This window comes from Gallinula chloropus (genome assembly GCF_964237585.1).
Source record: "Gallinula chloropus genome assembly, chromosome: 3".
Taxonomy (NCBI): Eukaryota; Metazoa; Chordata; class Aves; order Gruiformes; family Rallidae; genus Gallinula; species Gallinula chloropus.
Window position 1 is genome coordinate 21,857,805 of NC_140087.1, and position 12,716 is coordinate 21,870,520.

General features: G+C 41.9%; 1 long non-coding RNA gene across 1 annotated transcript; it reads left to right on the top strand.

Moving 5' to 3' along the window:
* Positions 1 to 455: 455 nt before the first annotated feature.
* LOC311189683 lies at positions 456 to 4,555 on the top strand. The gene is made up of 6 exons (XR_014617174.1): positions 456 to 560; positions 1,019 to 1,088; positions 1,688 to 1,766; positions 2,935 to 2,965; positions 3,791 to 3,838; positions 4,423 to 4,555. It is a non-coding gene; the product is annotated as an uncharacterized lncRNA (long non-coding RNA).
* Positions 4,556 to 12,716: the final 8,161 nt, after the last annotated feature.

Below are 12,716 nucleotides of genomic sequence, written 5' to 3' on the forward strand. Positions count from 1 at the left end.
CCAGTGGATGTAAGTCTTTAACTCCTTTGTTACTTAACTGGCTGCATTTCTTGTTACTTTCTAAAAAGCTTCCTGCAAACTTGTTAAAAGACTTCAGTATTTACCACATTATTGTTTCTGTGGCTTGAGTTTGTTGATGAGTATTGTCTTCTAAGATGTGTGACTTAGTGGCCTAGTGTCCTGATTCTAGCCAGGCCAGTCTCAGTCTCCCCAGGCAGCCAGCCCAGGTGAGTTGAGTTAGCCTGCACTGTCTTCCAGGGCAGTCCGAGTGTGTCAGACCTCTCACTGTGCAGTACCTGTGTTTTCACTGGCTCTAAGTGAAATTTGCTCTGGGCTGTTACTGTTCCCCTTTCATGGTGATCTGCTCTGTAAATTGTCCTTTCCCCCCCAACCCACTGTCAACAGGCTCTGTCTGCTCAGCCACGGTTTGGGGCTGAACCACCACACCTAGTAAGAATCTTCTGGCTGCAAGTGTAAAGCTTGTTTACTGTTTGTTTTTAGGTACGATGGAGAGGAGGAAGTTTTCAGTGGTGTCCAATGCATACTACAGAACTGTTAAGGTAATGGCTCTGATTTTTTTTTTTTGTTGCCTTAAAAGTACTACTACATTTGTGTCACTGATCAAGATAATAAATGCTTCATTCTTACTTAGTTTCCATATTTTTTCTGTCAAAAGTATGAAATATTTTAAGTGCCAGAGGGTTGTCATCTTTATATGTCTGAGTGGGACAAAACCAGTTACAGTATGTTGTGTTGTCATAATTGCAATCAAACTGACCAGTAATTATCAAATAACTATTTGTTGAACTCTTCATTAAGACTTTTTTTTTCTAGTGCATATAAAATTTCAACTTGATGGGTATTGAAGGCTGTTCTAGACCAATATTGAATTGTATGAAAAAGTGAATTGTTAGTCCCTGGTTATGTTTCTGACATGGTAATGTGAGAGGTGATGCTAGACCACAGCAATAAACACTTCCTACTTAAAAAGATAATTTTTGTTTAACTTCAATTTTAGCCCTTCGTGGAAGAACCATCAGGAGTAGAAGAATACTTGATACACACAAGTGGATTTTCCTGAAAGCTGTGTATGTTTGAATAATCACTGGGGGTATATTAATATGAAAAATATAATTAGCAAAAATATATGCATATTTGAATTAGGATTGTCATTAACTTGGAGGCATCCTGTTCCAGGCATGTTTCACATGATGTAGAACTGTGTAGGCCAGGGAGCTGGTGAATAGTTGTTGTGGGTTGCTATCAAGAGGAGCTGGTAAAATGTGTGCATATGAAGTATGCATAGCAAATTTGACAAAGATTACTTGGCAATAGCTTTTAAATTTTGAAGTTACACTTTTTCAGGAGATAAAAGTATAAAATTGATTAGGTGAAGAAAACAAAGGGGGCATCTAGTGACTTGTTAATAAAAGCAGACAAATGTGCCTCTGATTTTTAATGGAAATGTGTATTCATATTTTTGAAGAGAATAGTTGATAATCTCACCTTCTGAAAATGCTAAGGAATAACTTCAGGATCTGTGGTCAATTTAATTTTGACTAAAATGCCTATGACCAGCTACTGGGAAGAATGGGAGTCTGTGAGAGTAAAACTTGGTTGTTCTTAATGGGTTGTGCTGCATTATGTCTGAATATGTTGTAATTCATTGTTCTACTCAAATTTCTAGAATGGCATGAGCAGTTTCTAACAATGGGAATGTCAGGTGTTGTGATGAAAGATTTCCTGGCAGCTGCATTTCAACAGAGGTAATATTTATTAAGCTGCTGAATTTTTTTAAATTGCAATGTATTCCCTTTTCAGCACATGTGCATGTGAAAGACACAGAGGTTACTTTGTGGAATCTGTGAATTGCTCTGCAGTTCCCAGTCACTGATACTTAAATGGTGAATCATGATGAAACTGCCAAACCTGATCTGTTGATGAGAAACTTCATATGGATCTGGCTACTGAGATGAACCAATCAAATCTTTGAAAGTCATGTCATCTTTTGGTCATCACCCTGGTCGGTGTGACTTTATTTCTGTCTCCGTGTACAAGCTGGAGGCCAGCATGATCCAGGTTGTCAGTAAGGATGTTGGTGTGATTTAAACTTGCCTGATGTCTGTGTTGACATAGGTGCTGTTGCAAAAACTAGGATCTTAAAAAGGTGGGGGGGAGAGTGTTAGCTTCTTGTAATTTGAGGTATCCTGTTTTACAGTGGGTAAATAGCAAACAGGAGCTGGGTATTAGCAGTGCCCTGGTAAGGAAGTGTTGGGGTTTGAAAACTACTGATGACATTTGCACTTTGACTCTGAGAAAGGAACTGCTAACTGAAGGTTTGCTCAGATGTGAGGATTTAGGAAGGAAAAGTAACCTCGATGATAAGAGGTGAAACTTGGTGGTGAATGGTATTGAATTCTAACTGCATTTAACTCGAGTTCAAACAGAAGGGCTTGGATAAGGAGATCCTTTGAGCAGGCAAAAAGCATGCTTCTGAATGCTTACTATGCATCAACAGTATTGGTGGTGACTTCCCTAAGAATTTCATTGTCAAACACCTCATTTTAATCCTTTTCAATGAAATTAATTTTAACTGCATTGGTTCCCAAGTATCCACAGGTTGTTTTTATTTAAGAAGGTAAAATCTAAAGTATGAGGATGGGTTCTAATTTTCTTGTCTTGTTAAAATATCTACAATTTTATTCTACACCTTGTTAAAGAAGTGTATTTTTAAATACCCTGCTAACTGCCAGCAGTTTCTTTTGAAGAATAGGCGTTGTCCCAGTATATGAAGTTCAGATGTGGGAGTGAAATTTCTTGTGTGGCAGCACTACGTATAAAATGATGTATTGTTTAGACAGGTGATGTTACAAGTAGTGAGACTCACATGGCTGTGAGCCTTGTTTGTGTAACCCATGTGTTTTGTCTTTGCAGGGAATATTTGAAGGCTGCTTCTCAACTGAAGGTATGAACTCTAATAAATGTTATGATTAATTTAAAAGGTTGGGGGGGGGGGAGGACTAGTGCTTAAAACAACTGGCATGTCTGATTAATGAAGAACCTATCCCAACCCTGATCAACAGCTTGAAGAAAAATGAATGTGACTTCTGAATTGACTCCTAACACCAGAACGAATTAAGTGCTTGAAGATTATAGGCTTCATTGTATTTCCATACCTTGAAACACAACAAAGCTGGTGTGAATAACTGACAGCTTTTTAAGGACTGCTTTAGAACCTGCAGTATTGTCGACCCCATTTATAGGCAGGAAGTGACATAAACAGTTGTATTACAAGTGGCATATTGGAAGCTGTGTGGGGTTTGTGTATCTGCTTTCTGGAAAACAGGGTGAAACGTTAAATGATCTATCTTTGCCCTTTTTTCCAGACTGTCAATTCTATCTCAGAGAGCTAGTCTACATTTTCCTGTTGCTTGCAGGAGAGTCCTGCATAGAAAAACATGGTCTGGATGCAGTTTTTTGTCATGCTTGTTGGTGGGTTTTAGTGAACTCTCTGATTCTGATAGAGGGGGAATTCTACTTGATTTAATAGTTGCCTGTCATAATTCGTAGCCAAGTTGAGCAATAGCTGGGCAAGAGAAGCAAAATAAGTCCTGCTATGGTGGGATTACACTTCAAAGTTAAATTTCTCAGAGCTTGGGGAGCATTGATACTAAGCAAATACATGTCCAGTGATGTAGTTTGCTCTGCATGAGGCTAAATAATTGGCAAGTTGTATTCTGAGTAATGGAAGAAATTTTTTCTGAACTAATAAATGTCGGTTTTTTGACAGGAAAATGGTCAAAATGCAGGAACAAACAAACGCTTTTTGCTTAACCAGGTATGTAATTGAAAAGCATCTAAAGTTTCTCATTTTAAATCTCTGTGCTTACAGTTTTGAAATGTTTTGTATATTACAGCTGTTGGTATACTTAATAAAGTAATCAATGTGGTAAATTGGTGTAATACTTCTGTACAGCTGGAATTTAAGAACCCTTGTTCCCCAGGGCACAGTGTGTCTAACCAAGCTAACCAAGGTTAGGTAACAGCAGTAAGTGTGTGTTATTTCAGTGCATCAAAGGACTAGAGAATGTTTAATTGTTGTACTGCAGTCAGAAACCCTATAGAAAAAGTACATTTCCTATTCGGTACATGGCTTCTGTATTGCTTTTGTCTCCTCTGTGATGATCCTATCCCGAACCTGAATTCCTTGTTGAAAAACATAATACGGATCCGGAATCTGAGATGAGACCAAAAGATTTGATTTAAACTTTCTGAAGTCTAAAAATTATCTGTAGGCTGCTGTGTTGTGGTGATGTGCTTGTGACAGCAGCATGTATATACAAAGTGGTGTGTGCTTGCTTAGGAATTGAAGTTTCTCCTTTACATGAACTGTTGTACTTAGACCTTGTTCTCTTTTTCCAGTGATGAGTTGGAAGACTGTTAGCCCTGCCTGACAAATGTGGATGATCTGTAACTTCTGTGCAAGTTTAACATCTGAAGAGTTTTTGTGTTTTGGAGGGGGATGCTGTGCTTTTTTAAAAGCCTGTTGGAACAACTGCCACAATTCTGTGTAGTGGATGATGTTTTCAGAAACTGCCTGTGAACAGAAAATGACTGTGCACATGTAAAATAGCCCTTGTTCTGAAACATGGAGCTGCTTTCTGTAGGGAGGACAGCAGGTGCAGTAGGGAAATGAGTGGTAAGCTTTGATACATGTAAGAACCCAACAGAGTATTGGCCCTTTTAAGGTACCACAAGGGTATGTAGATGTGATGACACTGAAGACACGTAATAACTCAAAACAGTGGAAGTCACAGGTAGGCCCTGTAAAGACAGGGAGAAAGCCGATTCAAACTAATGAGTCTTTTTGAGTGCTGTCATCCAGGAGGTAGGAGGAAGTAGGTAATGTGATTGTGGTATGAAAGCATCAACATGAAATTCTTGTAAGGAAGAAATTCAGAAGTAATCAGGAAAGTTGTGGGTGTAGCAAAGATAAGGTCTAAAGCTTGTGTCACTCTCTGTATCTAGTGAGGGAGAGAGGAGCGGCGATTTTATGGTCTGCCACTGGAGTATTGAAAGGCCAGTACCACAACTACTGAACTGCTCTCTGAGGAATACACTGGCAGTGTTACCTCCTTGCTTTGTGGGGAAGGAGGTCAGTAGTGGGAGGAGGGAGCACACTGGGACTTAGGATTTTTCACTGGAAAACACATGGTGCTGTGTCACAGTAACAGTGTGTTTGCAGTAGTCTCAAATCTGTGTCCTTCCACAGAGTGAGGGGAAGTCACCAAGCAAATTAGTAGAGCTAAAGTTACTGAACTGTTACAAAATGCAGCAGAAAAAATACCCTGTAGTCTGCAGCCAAAATGGACAGTAGTGAATGCCAGGAGCTCTTGCTCTAGAGAGTTGGAGGAGTTCCTGTAACTCCTGGAATATGCCGATTTCTGAATGACACATTCCATGAAATGCCTGATTTTTGGTCTGAGCAGCGTTCTGAAGTGTGAAACACCACAGGAGCAACGCCTAAAGCATAGGGAGTGTCAAAACCAAGTTATCCATCTGACTTCCAAAGTGTGAACTAAGGATGTGACCAAACTCCAGGACTGTACTGCCTCACTGAGCATCTACATTATTGCTAAAAGCAGTAACCAGCTACTTCAGCTAAAGTCTGCTCCTTTTCAGCAAGCAACTGCTGAGCAGAAACTTCATTACAGAACAGTTTCACTTAATTGCTTTCAATGGGATGTGTTATTTCTGTTGATGTTACTGACAAGGGCAGGTATTTCTATGTGCTGTGTTTTGTATGTGCTCTTTTTGGAATAAAGATGAGGATGTGAAAAACCTCCAGCTGCTGCAGATCAGCTCTCTAGTTGCACCTTGGTGTTCCTGACTGTTTGTACTTCAAGAGCTCCAGAGGCAGCATGGCTGCTTTGCACTGACTGGTACAGTTGCATGCTGGATTCACAATCCTCCAGGCTGTGGTTGAGTGACTTCTTGGACAACACATGGTCATGTAGCTCAGAAGTGGGAAGGGATTGGTCACCCTTTGCCCACTGTAGGTCTGTGAAAAGCCTGGGTGTGGGTGTCAGCATCTAGTGATGCTACTTGGATGGTAAGTCAGAAAGTTGCTGGTCCTGGCTAGGTCAGCCTCTTCTGGAGGGGAAAATAGATGTCAAAAGCCAAGATAAATGGGTAATGGATTACCAATACTTAGTAAGTATTTTGTTTAGATACTCTAAAAGGATGTGTATATGACTTTCACAACAGGATCGGGATATGGGGCATGTCTTTTAGAATGTAATGGTGCCATTTTCTCACCCTTTGTGCTGCTGATGTGAAATGTAGAAGCTTCTGAGATACTGCTGTATGTCCAGTAAAATTAGAAATAAAAGACTAGAGATGTTCCTTACCTTGTGTATTGGGTGGTGGGGGCCTGTCTCAGGGCCTCTTCAAGCATGAGGAGTAGGTACCTCTCACTCAGCTTAGGAAATGGTAGATGTGGGCAGTGATACCGAGCTGCAAGCCTTCCTGTAGGAACGCTCCTGTGCCAGAGGGCTGCAGAAGATCAGATGGGTGACCACTGGAAAAAGCATTAATACTTGCAGTGTAGTAAGTTTACTTACAAAAATGATGTGCTTTGAAGGTTTTTGAATACATGACTAGTGAAAATGATGTAGGAAAATCATGCTTACATTAAGGTGCAAAGAAGAGTATTTGTAATGGCTTCTTTGCTTGGTGTTGGTGGGAGGGAGGTGTTTGCAAACCACTTGTGAGTTTAGTTCTGGTATGGTTTTGAGTGATACTTGACACAAGTGGTTGAGGAGATGTAGTTTTGAAGACCTGTTGCGTGACAAGCTTGGAATGTGGTGTGAGATTCCTCTGCACAAGTATGCCATTAAAATTAAGTTTTACAAAACACCTGGTTAGATGTAAAGTTTTTGAGTTTGTGCAGTAAACAGTGTGAAAGCACTTTGGATTTCTGTGCCTTAAATAGTCTGGTGAAGTCTTGCACTAATCATCATTAGTGTTGAACTTCAGTGTCACAAGGCTTGGGCTCTCTTCCAAGAAATCTGTAGTTGGACAAACTTCGTTCTGGAGTATTGCCATGGATTGGGCTTAGTAACTGGGCACTGAAACCACTGGTGTGCTCATAAGCAAGATGAGTACTTTGCAACCACAAGGAAGAGTAGCTCAGCGCAAGTGCTTTACCACTGCTTAGGTGATGAGGGCCCTGTTAAGGTGGGAGGTTCTGGCTGTTGCTGACTTGTCTTGCTAGTGGAGACTAGATCTGTGAACACTTGCATGCGAGCAAAACGAAGCCAGCAGTGGTTCTCTCACCACAGCCCCCCTGCTGCTATGTGAGTGTATTTACTGGTGCAAAGCCTGTTTGAGTAACTGGTCCTGGAGACCAGAAATACCACTGTAAACTGCTGTCTGGCTACAGGCCTGTGGAGAACTGTCCTGCTGCCTTGGCTGCAACTGTGTCCTGTGCCAGCCTTGGTGGGTTGCTGCCTTCCACTGCAGGCAAGCTCCTGGGTTGTGTGAGTAATAAAGCTTGGGGATGATTTTCACCAATTCAAAATGGGTGTTGAAATAGAGAAGTACTCCCTGGGACAGTCCAGCGTGGACACAGCTGAGCAAGCAGGGTGTTAGACTTTGCCCAAGGAAAGGTATTCTCTGTGTTGGGGTATTTAACCCTGGCTTTGGGTCAGTAGTTTTTTGGCATGCCCCCTCCCACAGGTCTGAGGGCAGAATTTCAGTTATTGTTGGGAGTGTGATTTTAACAGATTTCTGTTAATCCTAGGTGAGCAGTGCGCAGATGGAGGCCTTCACATGCTCTGTATATGTATGTGTCCAATTATTTAGATTCTCTCTGCATTCTGTTATTAGAACTGGTATTACAAGCATTTTTGCTTGTCTGCCCTTGTCTGTTTCCCTTGGAGGATGTGAACTGGAGAAGTAAAATTCAAATGATGAATTAATTTTCTTTCAAACATCATGTGGCTTTTCAGTTGATAGTCCAGTTGAGCTATCTGGGCTCTGAAGACAGTACTTCTCTGCCATTGTCTCGAACTTCCTGCGGGCTCCAGGGAACAAAGTGGTGTTTGATGCTCAGAAGAATGGCTGTATTGAGCCGGACAAAGTCTGCCTCCTCAGTATTCTGTCTGAGGATGACCAGTAGAAGGAACAGGAGAAGTATAGAGGGCCTTTCCAGCAGTTTGCTTGGGAATTTCCTGAGGAGATTTTCATTTGTGGTTCAATACTACTTGGCAAAATTACGACTTCTCTCCATTTAAAAAGATGTGAAACATGACTGCTATGTGGGCTGTAAAATATAGGAAGGAGTGTGTATTTTAGTAACTGCAGTGGGGTGGATTGGGAGGGGGCTGAGGTAAAAAGCTTGCTCTTGTTTTCCCGTTCTTTGAAGCTGGTGTTTTCAACTTTGACTAAAGAACACAGTGGTAAGTGGAACCCAGTTAAGGCCCCAGTGCTGGGTCAGTGTTGCTGTTTGAGTTATATTGGAGGTGAAAACTTGGGAGTACTGAGGTGTGCTCTTATTTTTGATATTCCTGAGCTGCGCTTCATATTAAAGGTTTCAGAAGCATCTCACCAAAACAATAACCATTGTGTTTTTTTCTGTGATTGAAATGCTCAGTAACTGAAGGAATGCTGCCCCGGGTGTGGTGGTACGAGTTTTATGGCTGCAGGTGAAGAATGGCTAAAGGATTCAAATCTGTCCTGAAATAAAATTAAGTTTCATATATGTAGAAAGATGAATGGACTGAAAGAAATTCTTAGACCTTACCTTGAAATTGCCACATTGATGGAAGTGAAAAAGTATAGTTGGTATTTTTCAATCTTGAGATCCTTGGAGAGGAAGAATGTACAGCTAACATTAAACTGGTGTACTTCATCCTACCTTGACAAAATAGGAAACTGTTTACTGTAGCTGCAGTTGTTTGGGGGGTTGGCCAGAATGAGGGATGCTGCAGATATTTGGGTCCTGAAAGAAACACTTGAGACTTAAATTCTTAAGTGTGTCAGCTCTGTCTAGTACTTGGGTCACTTTCTGCTTCAGAAAATAAATTGCTTCACTGTGGCTTAGTTTAATTCCTATTCGAGCAGAAGGGTGCAGTATTGAAACATAGTGAGTGGCAGTTTTAATGTCATTTGGACTTGAAGCTAAACAGTTCAGAGTGTGGTTATTTCCCAGTGTAGCTTAGAATAAACATTTTCTGAAAATAGTTGGGGTGTATAGTTTTGTCTGAAAATTTTAAGCTGCTGCTTTGGAATGAAAGAGGTTTGTTTTGTGGGAACAGATGCTCCCCCTCTCCCTGTTTTACAGATTATAAAGTACATAAAATAATTCTAACAGCAGGAATGGGAGTTACCTTCAGAACACCTTAAATATTTATAATAAATAGTATTACAGTGCTGAGAATGTGTCGTGTGTCCTGTCCGTCCCCCCCCCCCCAAAAAAAAAGGCAAACAGTGTGTAGGTTTTAAAAAAAAAAATGTTTTTGAAGAAGTACTTTTGTCTTCAATTCATAGAATCATAGAATGGTCTGGGTTGGAAGGGACCCCAAAGGATCACAGAGCTCCAACCCCCTGCCACAGGCAGGGACACCAACCTCCAGGCCTGGAGATACACAAGGTTGCCCAGGACCCCATCCAACCTGGCCTTGAACACCTCCAGGGACAGGGCATCCACCCTCTCTCTGGGCAGCCTGTGCCAGCCCTCACCACTCTCTCTGTAAAAAACTTTCCCCTAATATCTAATCTAACCCTTCCTTCCTTTAGTTTTAATCCATTCTCCCTTGTCCTGCCAGTGTCTACCCTTTTAAAAAGTTGATTCCCCTCCTGTTTGTATGTTCCCTTCAGGTACTGGGAGGCTGCAATGAGGTCCCCCTGCAGCCTTCTCTTCTCCAGGCTGAACAAGCCCAGCTCCCCCACCCTCTCTTTGTAGGGGAGCTGCTCCAGCCCTCTGGTCATCTTTGTGGCTCCTCTGAACCCTCTCCAACTGTTAAACATCTTTCTTGTGTTGGGGCCCCAGCTCTGGACACAGGATTCCCGTCTGGGCCTCCCGAGGGCAGAGCAGAGAGGGACAATCCCCTCCCTGTGTGCTTGAACTGAAGTTGTGTTACTAGTGTGAAGTTGTTCAGCACGGTTTTTGCTAATGTGATGTTGGGGCTGTAAGGCTGCTGAAAACCTTTTTCCCATGTAAAGGGAACTGAGTCTGCTCCCCCTTTGGCAGGGTTGACTGAGCGGTGTTCTGCTGTGGTTTGCTGTTTTTAAAGTGCTGTGACAAGATGACTAGAAAGGAGAAATGAACAAATACTCCTGGGAGTTTCATGTAGCTTCTAGTTTTATAACTACATGTCAGACTAAACAACTGTAGCAACTGCTAAGTAATTATCTATGGAAGTGCAGCCTCCTTGCGAGCCATGCTGGATGTGGGAAGTCTGAAGCTTTTTAGCTTGCAGATATGAAGAAAGGTGGCTGGCCAGGAGTTCCATGGGTTTGGAAAAACACCTCACTTGTTCCTGTGAAGATCAAGAAATGAAGACCACCGCCAGGAGAAGAAATATATGTTTAGATGTCCCCCTATTTTGGAGGGTGTGCTTCTTGAAGGAGACTTGAACCTCTTGGGGTTGTCTGCATGTGACAGCCTATGGTGCCTCTGACTTGCTGCAGGGAGAGGTGGTAGTCATAGAATCATAGAATGGTCTGGGTTGGAAGGGACCCCAAGGATCACAGAGCTCCAACCCCCCTGCCACAGGCAGGGCCACCAACCTCAAGGCCTGGATCTACACAAGGTTGCCCAGGGCCCCATCCAACCTGGCCTTGAGCACTTCCAGGGATGGGGTATCCTGTCAGGAAAGTGTACTTTGCATACAAGACCAGGGCATACGGATATCGGACTCTTAAGTGTGAAGAAAGTCTGAGAATATAGGAGGAACAGTGTCAAATACCAAATTAAAGATTTTTCTACCAAAGAAATGTAGAAGCTAAGAATAAAGGTCTTTTGTGGTCAAAATCTGCACTGACACATCTTCTGTAGTGACACCAACCCAACTTTCTACCCTCAAAATGAAACTCCTGGTAGTGCTCCCAGCCTCTGGCCTCAGGGCAGCACTCCTGAGGCTGTGACATACTGTGGGGGACGTCCTAGGTACTTTGGCCCTTTTGATTTCAAGCTTTATGTTCTTCTGCCATGGTTATGTGGAGGATCTTGTGAGCACTGGTGTAAGGACCATAGACTTCATGTGGCTATTCTCTGGCTGCACTAACTTTCAAAGCAAAAAGCCACTTAAATCTATTGTGGGTTGAAGAGACTTGTCAGTGACCAGGATGGCTTCCTACAATAACACTTTATCTTCACCTACCTGTAAAAGAAGAAAACATTCTGCCAGGAAGAGGTATTCTGTTGTTCTGGGTTAGTGCTCCTTTTTTGCCTCTTAGTCTTACTTGCTGTTTTTCCTAAGGTTAGTTTAGGTTTTCTAGTTGACTTTTTTCTACTGAAGTGTGACCAGGAAATCTGAGCTAGAAAAACCCTTTTAAACTGACAAAAGGAGTACACATAGGTTATGTAGTCCTCAATGCTGTCCTGATTTCCTGAAGATCCTATTCTGCACTAGTCCTGTATTGCTTTCCCCAGAAGAACTACACATTAAACATCACAAGAACCAAGCCAAAAATACACAATTACAGAAGGCTGCGAGTACAGAAAGCTACATTAATACTATTCAGTATTGATCCCAGAAAAGCTGTAAGACCAACAGTATATGAAACGTCACGGAAGGAAAGGGAAAAAGTCTGGGAATTTTTTCTGTCTGGGACTTTAAGGTTATAGTAATAGTGTTCAAACAACCATGACTGGTTCCTGTAACTGATATGAACTGACAGCTGTGATTTGCTTTTCAGAAACCAGGGACACAGCCTGCAAGTAAGCAGAGTCACTAGTGAGCTCAATTCCACATCTACTGGGAATGACAGCTAGCCAGGCTTCTGGCTGTTTCAGATGGGGAAGGAAAATACTTCCTTCCTCACCTCATTGTATTGGGCTCTCTGTGTCTGGAAGTTCCTGGCAATAAAGTAGGAGTTAGAAAAGGGTGGAAGGTGAGTAGCATTTTAAGTAAAGGTTTTTCCCCACTCACAATGAATGTTAACAGGGCTAAAAATTGGCTGTACTTCTTTAATAGCATCTCAGAAGAACCACAACCTTTTTTTTTTCTTTTCAGAAATATCAATTCTGCAGAAATATGGTCCATTGAACTTGCTCTTCTCTCCTTGACTGTTACAAAGTCTGGCTTGGAAACAGGTGTCTCAGATTCATTTAAAAAGGCAGGAATCATCTCCTGTGAGGATGATAGCCTTTTCTACAGCAGCAGCAAAGAGAAGTATCAGCAGAATTGGCATCTTGCCCTGGAAGCAAACATTCTGTGCTTCTGCTAGAGCTTCCAATACAAATATGATGAAGAGTTTTTAAAAAATTCCTGGGCTGTCTTCGTGTACAGTCTAATCCTCTCTTATGATTAAGATATAGAATATAGAAAAATGTTCTGTCTTGGGCCGAGCCATGGGAAGTTATCCAGCAGATACTTTTTTCCCATGGTTGGCTGAGACAGTGTCCCCTTTTACTGTGATTTAAGCTTAATACGAAATTTAAGTGGTCTTTGGTGGGGAGCATAAAACCATTACTTGCAAAAAATCTG